Source organism: Jaculus jaculus, chromosome 7 (assembly GCF_020740685.1).
Source record: "Jaculus jaculus isolate mJacJac1 chromosome 7, mJacJac1.mat.Y.cur, whole genome shotgun sequence".
NCBI classification, from domain to species: Eukaryota; Metazoa; Chordata; class Mammalia; order Rodentia; family Dipodidae; genus Jaculus; species Jaculus jaculus.
In genome coordinates, this window is record NC_059108.1 from 29455200 (window position 1) to 29469353 (window position 14154).

At 43.2% G+C, this 14154-nt stretch overlaps 1 protein-coding gene across 4 annotated transcripts in view; it reads left to right on the forward strand.

Moving 5' to 3' along the window:
- The window catches only part of Lats2 (large tumor suppressor kinase 2), a 78888-nt gene that overhangs the window by 23909 nt on the left and 40825 nt on the right, over positions 1-14154 (forward strand). The window contains exon 1 of one of the 4 annotated variants that reach the window (XM_045154859.1): positions 6515-6567. The exons of the other annotated variants lie outside the window; for them this stretch is intronic. The gene's annotated coding sequence lies outside the window, so the exon portion shown is untranslated. Of the gene's footprint in view, positions 1-6514; positions 6568-14154 lie in introns of those variants that run through there. 4 annotated transcript variants of the gene reach the window in all.

The window sequence follows — 14154 nt, forward strand, 5'->3', positions numbered from 1 at the left end:
AATAAAAAATGAATATATTGGGGGCCATCTATTCAAACTAGTACCACATTGGACGTGTTTAAGGTTCTGGCAAATTGCTGTTGGGCCTACTCATAACATTTTAAGTTTAAAACTGGCAATCACCGGGGCGTGGTGGCGCACGCCTTTAATCCCAGCACTTGGGAGGCAGAGGTAGGAGGATCACCGTGAGTTCAAGGCCACCCTGAGACTACATAGTGAATTCCAGAGAATTCCTGAGCCAGAATGAGACCCTACCTCGAAAAGCCAAAAAAAAAAAAAAACGAAAAAACCAAAAAAAAAAAAAACTGGCAAGCATAATATGATGTATTAAGTGACTGGAGAGATGGCTTAACTGGTAGAGCTCTTGCCACATAAACATGAGGACCTGAGCTCAGATTCCTTAGCACTTACATATGTCCACCTCTAGCTTCCATGTATATGCACGTGTACACATACCACATACGTATACAAAAAGAGAAGAATGATGTATTAAGAAGTGTATAAATGTAATAGTTACACATCTTTTTCAAAACAGAATGGCCTCATATTGTACATGGTGACTAGCCCTCCCCCAGCACCCTTGGGCTTTCTCCCTTGACTGAGATCTACTTGTCTACTTTAATAGGCTCTTGAGTAGTTTTTATAAATTAGGTACTATTCAACTTCGATTTCTTATTTTTTTAGTAGTTTATTTGGAAGATTTTTTCATATTTATATAAGTGTTTTGATGTCCTTCCTGTGATGTGGCAACTTCTCTTTCATTATACTACCACTTCAGGCCCCTCAGCACTACTTCAGCACTTGGGAGTGGCTGTGTAGCAATGCTCCTAGTTCCAGAGCAGATGACTCACAGAAACTGCCTGAGCTTGCTGTCTGTGCCACTGCAGAATTGAATAGAGCTGCTGGTAGCAGATCCCCAACATAGGGCCTTAAAACCCTTAGGTAGAAGTGGACAGCTAGAGTGGGTAGGATGGGGCTGGTGTGAAGGCCTGCAGTGTCCTTAAGGACCCCTGTGACTTCTTGTCTATTCTTCACAAATGGCTTTTCTCTTTTTGTACAGCACATGGCACTTTTCCAGCCAATAATCCAGGCAGGTGATAGTGTGGGACAGCAGAACTTCACTCTGCCAGGGTTTTTTTTTTTTCTTTCCCAAGCATCTCGCTCTAGCCCAGGCTGATCTGGAATTCACTATGTAGTCTCAGGGTGGCTTCAAACTCATGGTTATCCTACCTCTGCCTCCTGAGTGCTAAGATTAAAGGTATGCGCCACCATACCTGACTCTGCCACATTTTCCTCCAACAGTTCCTTTTAGCTAAGGCCCACGGGCTAATCCTGCCTGGCATTGAGCACAAGGACACTCCTAACAAAACTGGTCTTTGTCAATAAGGAAGGAAATGAAGATTGCTCTTGTTAGGAAACCACAGCAAAACCTCAGGTTACCTAGCTATGTCACCAGGGCAAATCTGAATGTCTAGATTATTGGAATAATTACTCCTGTCTGCTTCATGAAGCTATCCTGCAGACCAGAAAGAATATGTACATGGTGGCTGATATACATGGGCGGAGCAGAGAGGATGACAAACCCCAGGGCCACCGATCATTAGTGACATAGCCAGATAGCTAAGCTCAGAACACTGTGTTGTTATATTTTACTAAATATAAGATTGTTGTCCTTGGACCAGCCTGCGGGCTACTGGCTTCCTTTCCCACAGATGTCACATGGAGAGGATTTGCTCTAACTTGAGGAATATGTGTGTAATTGTGGCTTTGATATCCATTTGGCTGGTTAAGACAGAGAATTATTAGACATTTAATAGAAACAAAGGTTGCTTTGTACAAAAATAAATGGTTAACAGCAAAAACTTTCCCAGCCAGCAAGTAAACATTCAGTGTAAATTTGATGTAACTTCATTTGGTTTATAAAAACTTTTATACAGCAAGAGAGCCTTGTAGAGCCAGTGGCATTTGACATCTAGGAGACCTAAGAATGAGTCCAAGCAGAGTAGAACAGATTGGACCCCATGCCAGCAGTCAACCTCAGAGTGACTTAGGTGAAGCTTTAGGGGCATTTCTGCCTCCAGGCTTCATTCAGCTGTGCTGTTGTATTTCCAGTTTTTCTGGTGTTTTGTTGGAGAAGTTTTATGTTGGATGTTATGGCAAGTGACCTCCCCAGTAGCAGGAACTGGCTAGTGAATCTTGGTGGGATGGTTTCCCACTCTTGGCCATATTTGCATGTCTACCTTTGGGCAGCCCTGTGCCCTGAGGTGTTAGAAGCAGAGACCATACCCTTTCTCTCAGGATCGCATCAGAAGTTTCGGGATGCTTCTTCACTTCTGGTCCTCTGGCTCTCCTTGTACCACTGTCTTCCTGTACCTCCCACATCCCTCCCTCAGGAAGGTCTTTGTGCCATTTATCATGTTATCATGTTAATAGGAACTTTGCCCAGTATCTGCTACTTTAGATCTTTTTTTTTTTTTTTTTGGTCTGGTGTAGTGGCATATGCCTTTCATCCCAGCACTCAGAGGCAGAGGTAGTAGGATCACCGTGAGTTTGAGGGCACCCTGAGACTACATTGTGCATTCCAGGTCGGCCTGAGCTAAAGCAAGACCCTACTCTGAAAAATCTAAATAAATAAAATAAATTTTATTTTATATATAATAGGATATACTCTTATATCACCTCATCCCAGCTCCAGTTATCCTGGGGTCCTTCTCAGTGGTATTATGGTATTCACTGCAGAGTTATGAAGGCCTCAGTCATTCCTTATGGGGTAGGCGGGTAGGGGGAGCATGCCTCTAGGTATTCCTACCCAGTCTGTGGCTCTTTTAGTCTTTCCACCCTCCCTTTGGCATTGTTTCCTAAGCTGTGGCAGACCTGTTGGCAGTCTAATTTAGTGTTAAATTCTTTGTAGCCTGTGGATTTCTGCTTTGATAGTTTTTTTTTCTTTATTAAATATTTATTTGAGAGAAAGAGGCAGAGAGAGAGAGAGAGAGAGAGAGAGAGAGAGAGAGAGAGAGAGAGAGGGAGAGAGAGAGAGCGCGCACACGCTTGCGCGTGCATGCATTTGCCAGGGCCTGCAGCCACTGCAAACAGAACTCCAGATACATGCGCCATCTTATGCATCTGGCTTATGTGGATCTTGGAGACTCGAACTGGGATCCTTTGGCTTTGCAGGCAAACACCTTAACTGCAAGCCAACTCTCCAGCCCCAGGTGTTGTTTTTTTTTTTTTCCCCTAATATTTTATTTATTTGAGAGAGGGAAAGTGGTGAGGTGGGGAAGGAAAGAGAATGGGTGCATCAGGGCCTGTAGCCACTGCAAGTGAATTCTAGATACATGCACCATTTTTTGCATGCTTTGATAGGTTTAATTGATCACCTTGCCTGTCACTATCATCCTGGAGCTGGTTGTTAGGCTAGCAGTAAGAGCAATGTTCATGTTGCCACTTCCTCTGCAGTTTCTCCTGGGCTCTGGCAGATATGGTAGCAGTGGCAAGACTTGTGGTGGGCAGTCAGCTATCTTTTTGTTTTAACAATGGATTTTGGCTATACTCTGTTTTTTTTTCTGCCGCATGTAAAATAAAACATTTTCCAACCAAGAATGAGAACAGCTTGGGTTAAAGGGGGTATGCAGAGTTATTTGAAAGATTTTTGGTGTGCAAGCCCACTCTTTTTTTGCAAAGAGCAATGGGTGCTTCTCTGTGAAGTATGAGTTTTCTAAACACGGGATCCTGATTTGGTTTCCAGTAACAGATGAGTTCTTTCTCACTGAGCAGGCCTCATGTCTGATCATAGAACAGTTGGTTACCTACAGAGCCTATATGCCACTGTTGCACAAGTGTGTACTTCTAGTCCAGCTGCTTGATTCTGTGGTCTGCATGGTCCCTTGCTTTTTATTTTTCTCCCCCCGCCCCCCACAGGTAGGGTCTCACTCTAGCTCAGGCTGACCTGGAATTCACTAGGTAGTCTCAAACTGGCCATCCTCACAGGGATCCTTCTAACTCTGCCTCCAAAATTCTGGAATTAAGTGTGTGCACCACTACAACTTGCCAGAACTGGTTTCTTTTTGTTTGTTTTCAAGTTTTAGAGAACTAAATTTGCATTGTTAAAGTTGGAAAGAAAGTTCTTTACAAATAACTTTTATCAAGTATGTGTTCAAAGAAAACAGTGCTGGGTGTTAGGAAAAAAGCAGGAAAGAAATGCTGAAGAAGACTGCTCTACAGCAGAGACAAGCTTTATTAGGGGAGCCTGGGAAGGGCTCTGGCCAGGCAGGGGATACTTATGGGGAAGAGCGGGGGCATTGGAATTCTGGGGTTGCTGGACAGTTCACCTTGCCTCAGGGCACAGGCCACTTCAGGAAAGCGATAGATCAACAGGTGGTTTGGGGCCATTCCAGGAAAGTGATAATGAGGATGGGTGGTCTGAGTTGCTCTTGGGAAAGAGGGTTACTATGACATTGTAGTAAAGTCTAAAAATGTAGACATTCTGGTTCTAACACTGGGATTACAAGCATGAGCCACCAAGAATTTTCAAGAAGTAGGGCTAGAGAGATGGCTCAGCTATTAAAGGTGCTTATTTGCAAAACCTGACATCCCCAGCTTAGGTTTGATTCTCCATTATCCATGTTAAGCCAGATGCACAAAGTGGCGCATATGATTGGAGTTCCTTTGCAGTGGTAGTAGGCCCTGGCATGCCCATTTTCTCTCCTTTTCTCAAGTAAATAAATATATGATTTTTTTTCTTTTTACAATTTTTATTAACATTTTCCATGATTATAAAAAATATCCCATGGATGAATTTTTTTAAATTAATTAATTAATTAATTAATTTATTTATTTGAGAGCGACAGACAGACAGAGAAAGGCAGATAGAGGGAGAGAGAGAGAATGGGTGCGCCAGGGCTTCCAGCCTCTGCAAACGAACTCCAGATGCGTGCGCCCCCTTGTGCATCTGGCTAACGTGGGACCTGGGGAACTGAGCCTCGAACCGGGGTCCTTAGGCTTCACAGGCAAGCGCTTAACTGCTAAGCCATCTCTCCAGCCCCTGGATGAATATTTTTAAACAGAAAGTGAGAAAGAAACATAGGATAGTGAAATTCCATGTATCCCTAAGCTAGGGTGAGTGTGTTGTGATCTGTGTGTAGTGAGTGTAGGCATGTGTATGCAGAGGCAGAGAACACTGACTTCCTCTTTTTGTCCATCTACCTGTTTCCTTGAGACAAGTGTTAATCCAGAGCTGCTGTAAACCCTCTCTCCTCCAAAATTGAGTAGGTATGTTCAACATAAATTCATGTTATTGCAATAGAAAGGATTGGGGCTGGAGAAGTGGCTTAGTAGTTAAGGTACTTGCCTTCAAAGCCAAAGAATACAGATTCAATTCCCCAGGACCCACGTTAGCCAGATGCACAAGGTGGCACATGCAACTGGAATTTGTTTGCAGTGGTTGGAGGTCCTGGCACACCCATTCTCTCTCTGTTTCTATATGCCCCCCCCCCTCAAATAACTAAAAGAAAAGTGTGTGTGTGTGTGTGTGTGTGTGTGTGTGTGTGTGTGTGTATGTATGTGTATATAATTTTTTTTGAGGTAAGATCTCACTCTAACCCAGGCTAACCTGGAATTCACTATGTAGACTCAGGGTGGCCTTGAACTCATGGCAGTCCTCCTATTTCTGCCTCTTGAGAGCTGGGATTAAAGGCATGTGCCACCACACCCAGCAAAATTAAATAAAAATTAAATAAAGATTCACAGTCTTGAAGCACCTTGAAGGGTGCGTTTGGAATGCTACTCTCTTCCTTTCTGGATACCACACGGCCCAAAGCAGTAGTGCCAAGCAACCACCTTTGAAACCATGAGCCAAAATTAACCTGTTGTCTTTGTAAGGTGACTGTTATTATAGTTATATATAAAGTATTTTTATGCACATATTTACCTACAAAATTTACGGGAAACAAAGCAAAGCAGAATACATAGAATGGCTTCTGAAGACTTCTTAGGAGAAGAAAGAGGGCTTTATTACCACAGGTCAAAGAACATAAGTCTGTGCATGCGAAAGCCAAGATGAACAACAGTAAGTACTAAAGTGACACTAACACTGAACAGGGATTCAATTCAAGGTTCTGGAGGTTTTCTGTCTTAACACATTCACACATAGCTGGGAGTGCAGCTCAGTGGCACAGCAGGCAAGAGGTCGTCATCACCAGACATATGCCATTTGACATCAAGCAGCTATAGTTGATGGTGCAACTACTGTCTACTTCACACATAGGCTGGTGTTGTGGCGATGCAAATATCTTATCCCAGCAATCCAAAGGCAGAGGCAGGATTGCAGGTAACGTAGAGCATCCTGGCTACATATGATTTTATTGAAAATACTTACTATTCCTTTAGATTGCAATTCTTCTCCTCTGTGCACGGATTTCTTAGATTTGGTCTCTTCATAGTGTCCCGAATGTCTTGAAATTCCCACTCGTACCTTTTAATAATTTGTCCTTCTTTCTGTTGAAATGTTTTAGATCTTGCACCTTGTCTTCAAGCTCAGATGTTCTGTCTTCGCTTTGATCTACCCTATTGGTGAGACATTATAGAATTTATATTTGAGTTACTGTGTTTTTCATTTCTAGTATTTTCAGTATTTCTATTTCTTTACTGAAGTTGATCCTGTGTTCTCTTGGGATTCATTCCTTTAGGAGACTGTTTTCTTCTCTGATTCCTTTGATTTCTCTGACCCATGAACCCACCCCCAACAATACACTCTCTCCAGGAGGTGTTAACTCCCAAATCTCCATCAGCTGGGAACCCAGCATTCAGAACACCTAAGTTTATGGGGGACACCTGAATCAAACCACTACATTCCACCCCTGGCTCCCATAACTGACAACCATCCATGATGTAAAATGCAATTCATTCAGTCCAACTTTAAAAGTCCCCATATTTTTTATTAATCTTAATGATATTCAAATATCCCAATCCAAGGTCTTTTAAAAATATTTATTTCTATTTATTTATTAGAGACAGAGTGAAGGGGAGAGAGAGAGAGAAAGAATGGGCATGCCAGGGCCTCTAGCCAATGCAGACGAACTCCAGATGCATGCACCACCATGTGCATCTGGCTTACATGGGGCTTGGGGAATCAAACCTGGGTCCTTAGGATTCACAGGCATGTGCCTTAACCACTAAGCCATCTCTCCAGCCCTATCCAAGGTCTTTTAACTGAGCCATAATACAAAAAAATCCCCCGCAACCCATATGACACAGAATAAACATTCATACTGCAAAAGATGGCATTGGGCATAGCAAAGAAATATTCAACCAAGATAAAATTTAAACAAGGCAAGCATCAAACTCTGTTGCTCCAAGTTCAACAACTCTAGTCAGTGACAACTCTCCAAGTCTGATCATTCTAACCAGCAGCAAGTCTCTGGAGTTCCAATTTTGTTCCTCCAGTTAGTCTACTCACAGTTCTGGAAAACTTCATCTAGTTCTGACAGCTTTCCTTAGCAGTCATCTCGTGGTCCCGGCATCTCCACTGGGTCTTCACTGCAACCCATGGTTCATCCTCATGGCTGTATCAGGTCTCCATGCAGGCAATACTGATTTACACTGCCATGGCCATTTTTAAAACACAAGACCATGTTGCACACTCAATGTCCCTCTCTTTCCTCCATTTTTTATACTCTGCAATACTAGGTAGGGTGCCAATTTGTTAATCCAGGGGGATATAAACAGACTTTGAAGAACAGGACACTACTTGAGTACTCCGGCCCCTTTCAAAAGAGTGTACATTCTTCCTGTTGCCCCAATGCATGTCAGCTGGCCCAGTCTCATTGGTTGTAATCTCTCATATAATTGCAGCTGAATGGGCAGCAGTTTGTCCCAAAGATTTCATTTCTGTGCCATATCCCTCATCTCACACCAGTCTGTTTCTACACATTGCAACCCTGCACAAGTTCTCAGGACACTGGCATTTACAGCAAGCCTCTCACATAAACTTCTAGCTTCTAGCCCAGTTCAGACAAAGCTCCTTTTTACCCCCAGAAGCCAAACCTCCCAGTCCATAGGTCTTACATCTCTGACCAGAATAGTCCATCAAGCTATACTTACAGCACTGCAAGGTGTGTCTTAGGCCAAGGTTTCAAATTTATCCACATTCCTCCTGAAAATCAGCTCCAAAAGGCCAAAGCCGCACAGTCAGGTATCTAGCAGCAAATGACACCACTCCTTAGTACCAACATTACTGTTGCAGTCAGGTTCACATTGCTGGGTAGAAATCACCCAACCAAGAGCAGCTTGTGGGATGAAAAGGTTGCTTTTGGCTTATAGACTAGAGGGGAAGCTCCATGATGGCAGGGGGAAATGATGGCATGAGCAGAGGGTTGGACATCACCCCCTGGCCAACATCAGATGGACAACAGGAACAGGAGATTGTGCCAAACACTGGCAAGGGGAAACTGGCTATAACACCCATAAGCCCACCCCCAATAATACACTGCCTCCAAGAGGTGTTAATTCCCAAATCTCCATCAGTTAGGAACCCAGCATTCAGAACACCTAAGTTTATGGGGAATACCTGAATCAGACCACCACAGTCCCCTTCCCAAGTAGTGTCCCTTCTATTTTTATGTCTTATATTCATATTTTTAAAGCTAGCTTTAGTATATGAGATATTTGTCTTCCTGAGTCTGACTTCTTTCTCTTTTTTTTTTTTTTTGGTTTATTTTTATTATTTGACAGCAATAGACAGAAAGAGGCAGAGAGAGAGAGAGAATGGGCACACCAGGGCTTCCAGCCACTGCAGACGAATTCCAGATGCGTGCGCCCCCTTGTGCATCTGGCTAATGTGGGTCCTGGGGAATTGAGCCTCAAACCTGGGTCCTTAGGCTTCACAGGCAAGCGCTTAACCACTAAGCCATCTCTCCAGCCCTGACTTCTTTCTCTTAATGTGGTAATCTCCAGTTTTAGCCATTTTCTTGCCAACAACATGAGTTTGTTCATCTTTTTTGGTTTTTCTTGAGGTAGAGTTTTACTGTAGTCCAGGCTGACCTGCAATTCACTATGTAGTTTCAGGGTGGCTTCAAACTCATGGTAATCCTACCTCCACCTCCTGAGTGCTGGGATTAAAGGCATGCACCACCACACCCGGCTGATTTTGTTCATCTTTATAGCTGAATAACCATTGTGTTTACCACGTTTTCTTGACCCATTCACCCACTAGTGGGCACCTAGGCTAGTTCCATAACTTGGGTATATGGATAGTGCACCTTAGCCAGCTCTCCAGTCAAACGTCTGTTTTAAAGGCAGGGTCTCACTGTAGCCCCACATTGGCCTTGAACTCATAGATCCTTCTATCTCAGCCTCCCTGGTGCTGAGGCATGTGTGCCAACATGCCTGGCTTGTGAACATTTTTAAAAATTTATGTATGTATTATTATTATTTTTTTTTTTTTTGGTTTTTCGAGGTAGGGTCTCACTCTAGCCCAGGCTGACCTGGAATTCACTATGGAGTCTCAGGGTGGCCTGGAACTCACAGCGATCCTCCTACCTCTGCCTCCCGAGTGCTGGGATTAATGGCGTGCGCCACCACGCCCGGCTTAAAATTTATTTTTATTTATTTGAGAGAGAAAGTCAGACAGAGAGAAAGAGAGAGAGAGAGAATGGGCATGCCAGGGCCTCTAGCCACTGCAAACGAACTCCAGACATGTACACCACCTTGTGTATCTGGCTAATGTGGGTCCTGGGGAACAAAGGTCCTTTGGCTTTGCAGGCAAACACCTTAGCCACTAAGCCATCTCTGCAACCCCCTTTAAAATATTTTTTTTTAATTTTTAATTTTTTTTATTTATTTGAGAGCGACAGACACAGAGAGAAAGACAGATAGAGGGAGAGAGAGAGAATGGGCGCACCAGGGCTTCCAGCCTCTGCAAACGAACTCCAGACGCGTGTGCCCCCTTGTGCATCTGGCTAACGTGCGACCTGGGGAACTGAGCCTCGAACAGGGGTCCTTAGGCTTCACAGGCAAGCGCTTAACCGCTAAGCCATCTCTCCAGCCCCCTTTAAAAATTTTTATTATTATTTATTTGTTTGGGGGAGAGAGAGAGAGGGAGAGAGGCAGGCAGAAAGAGAGAGAATGAGTGCACCAGGGCCTCCAGCCACTGCAAACAAACTCCAGATGCATGTACCACCTTGTGCATCTGGCTTACGTGGGTCCTGGGGAATTGAACCAAGGTCCTTTGGTTTTGCAGGCAAACACCTCAACCACTAAGCCATCTCTACAGTCCCCCTTTTTATTTTTATTTATGGGGGGCAGACAGAGAAAGAGGTGAGCATTTTTTATATAGCTACTGGATGTTTGTACTTTGGACAACTAGCTAAACTAGTTCATTTGCCCTTTATTGATTAGATGATTTGGATTTTTAGATACTTGATTTTGTTGTTGTTCTTTCTAGAGTCTAGATGTCAGTACCCTGTCTGAAGTATAATTGGCAGTTTTTCATTTTTCCATTTTATAGGCTGTTTCTTTGCTTTGCTGATTGTTTCTTTTACTGTGCAGAAGTTTTTGTTTTGTTTTGTTTTCTGTTTTTTGTTTTTCAAGGCAGTTTAGCTCAGACTGACCTGGAATTTACTATATAATCTCAGGGTGGCCTTGAACTCACACAGTGATCCTTCTACCTCTGCCTCCCAAGTGCTGGGATTAAAGGCGTGAGCTACCCAGCTCCTTTTTAAAAAAAAAAATATTTATTTGAGAGAGAGAGAGAAAAGAAAAATGGGTGTGCCAGGGCCTTCAGCGCCTGCAAATGAACTTCAGACATATGTGCCACCTTGTGCATTTGGCTTACATAGGTACTGGGGAATTGAGCCTAGGTTCTTAGGCTTTGTAGGCAGGTGCCTAAACAGCTAAGCCATCTATCTCTCCAGCCCTTTGTTTTTTATTTTTGAGAAGCTTTTTAAATGTCATGCAATCCCATTAGTTAATTATGCTTTCATTTCTGTACCATTGGAGCTCTGTTCAGAAAAATCTTTATTTTTTTATATATTTCTTTTATTTGAGAGAGAGAATCAGATAGGAAGAGTGAATATGGACACATCAGAGCCTCCTGCTGCTGCAAATAAACTCCAGACACATACACCACTTTGTATATCTGGCTTTATGAGGGTATTGGGGAATCAAACCCAGGTCTTCAGGTTTAAGCATGCAAGTACCTTTAACCACTGAGCCATCTCTCCAGCTCTGTACCTGTATTTTACAGTGTTTCAGCCTAGTAGTTTCTTCCTTCAATTTGTGTGTGTGTGTGTGTGTGTGTGTGTGTGTGTGTGTGTGTAAGGGGACAACCTCTGAAATGCCATCTACCTGTTTTTGAGACAGTATATCTCTTGGCCAAGAGCTTGCCAATTAGGCTAGACTGGCTGGCTAGTGAGCCTCCCAGGGCCCTCCTGTTTCTTTACATCCCCAGCCCTGGCATTACAAGCATATATCCAGCTTTTCTTTTTTTTTTTTTTTTAATTTTTATTTTCAAGGTAGGGTCTTACTCTAGCCCAGACTGACCTGGAACTCTGTAGTCTCAGGCTAGCCTCACACTTACCACGATCCTCCTACCTCTGCCTCCCAAGTGCTGGGATTAAAGAGGTGCGCCACCATGCCCAGCCCCTTAGCATTTTTTGTTTGTTTTTGTTTTTCAAGGTAGGGTCTCACTCTAGCCCAGGCTGACCTGGAACGCACTATGTAGTCTCAGGGTGGCCTTGAACTCACAGCAATCTTCCTACCTCTGCAGTGGTGGGATTAAAGGCGTGCACCACCACACTTGGCTTGTTTGTTTTTTGGAGACAGGGTCTCACTCTAGCTCAGACCGACCTGGAATTCACTCTGTAGTCTCAGGCTGGTCTCAAGTTCACAGTGATCCTCCTACCTTGACCTCTGGACTGCTGGGATTAAAAGTGTGCATCACCATGCCCTGCTCCAGTATTTTTATGTGGGTTCTGGGGATCAAACTCATGTCCTTATGTCTGTGAGGCAAACAATTTCCAATTGTGTTCTCTTCAACTCCCTTCATTGTTTAAAATTTCATCTCACCTCCTTGGTTGGATTTTCCTAGGGTGTCTTCCTTCCTCTCTTCTTCCTTTTGGCTGTTGAGAATGGGATCCCCCCCCCAATTTCTTTATATTTATTAATACAGAAAAAGTAGTGATTATTTATTAATTTATTTATTTGAGAGCGACAGACACAGAGAGAAAGACAGATAGAGGGAGAGAGAGAGAGAATGGGCGCACCAGGGCTTCCAGCCTCTGCAAACGAACTCCAGACACGTGTGCCCCCTTGTGCATCTGGCTAACGTGGGACCTGGGGAACCGAGCCTCGAACCGGGGTCCTTAGGCTTCACAGGCAAGCGCTTAACCGCTAAGCCATCTCTCCAGCCCAAAGTAGGGATTTTTATGTTGATTTTTATATCCTACTTTTCTGAAAGTGTTTTTCAGACTTAAAAATTTTCTTGTGGGGTCTTTTCTTTGGGGTCTTGTAAATATAGGATCATATCTGCAAATAGGGTTAATTTGACTATCTCCTTTCTTTTTTTAAAAAAATACTTTTTTTGTTTATTCAAGGTAGCGTCTCACTCTAGCTCAGGCTGACCTGGAACTCACTATGTAGTCTCAGGCTGGCCTCGAACTCACAGCGATCCTCCTACCGCTGCCTCCTGAGTGCTGGGACTAAAGCATGTGCCACGACACTTGGCTTTAAAAATATTTTTTAAAATTTATTTGCAAGCAGAGAAGAGAGACCGAGTATGGGTGTGCCAGGGCCTCTTGTCACTGCAAACGAACTCCAGACACATGTGCTAATTTGGGAATCCAACTCTGGTTGTTAGGCTTTGTAGGCAAGTGCTTTAACCCTTAGCCATCACTCCAACCCAGCTTTCTCCTTCTCTGTATCTCCTCATTCTTTCTCTTCCTTAATAATACTGCTCAGGCTAAGAAGTCTTAACAAGTCTTAACATTATATTGAGTAAGAACAGTGAGAGTGGCCGCTTTTGTCTTGTTCTTGATTTTAGAGGAAACGCTTTCAGCTTTTTCCCACTTAGTATGATATTGGCTATAGGTTTGTTTTTTTTTTTAAATGGATTTTATTTTATTTGCAAGGAGAGACAATGTGTATGCCAGAGCCTCTTACCACTGCAAACAAATTCCAGATACATGTGCCACTTTGTGTATCTGGCTTTATATGAGTACTAGGGAATCGAACCTGGGTTGTTAGGCTTTAACAAGTGCCATAACCGTAGAGTCATCTCTATCCCTAGGGTTTTTGTCTACTAAGGTGAACATGTGATTTCTGTTGCTGAGTTTATTTATGTACTGTATTATTTATTATATTATGTACTATATTGCATGTATTAATTTGTGTGTGTGTGTTAAACACACTCTTGAATTCTTTTTTTTTTTTTTTTTTTTTTGAGTTAGGGTTTCAGTGTAGCCCAGGCTGATCTGGAATTCACTATGTAGTCTCAGGGTGACCTCAGACTCATGGCTATCCTCTTACCTCTGCCTCCCAAGTGCTGGGGTTAAAGGTGTGTGCCACCACGCCTGGCTCACCTTAGAATTCTTGAAATGATACCAGTTTGATTATGGTTATGATCTTACTAATGTGCTGTTGACTTTGATTTGCAAATGTTTTATTGAGAATTTTTGTATCAGTGTTCTTCAGAGAAATAAGTGTAATTGTCCTTTGAACATTTTTAGTCTGGTTGGTTGTATCAGCAGATATGGAACCCATGGATGTGGAAGTCTGTCTGAAATTGTTTTTTGGGCTTCAAATAGTGTAAGTAGTTGTATCACCTTGATTTTAAGAACAATGAAAAGCCACAAAACATCAGTTCTCGATGAGAATGCTTGTTTTCTTTGGGTAGGAGAATAATGTGGCCAGACTCAGTCCATTGTCAGAGGCCATCCAAGGGCCTCTTCATGTTGTGAAGGACTGGGTGATGATCTGCCACCTATTGTAGCCTCTGTGATGCTTCTGGTTTCTGAGAAACGTGGTTTCCAGGCTTGCAGTGCTGTGTGGGACTTGGGGAGCATGTATGTTCTTAGAAGTTACTTGGTGCCATAATGGCTCTTACATCTGAGTCCAGACATGAGGCCATGTATCCTGCACAGGATTCTCCTTTCTCCTGCCTGG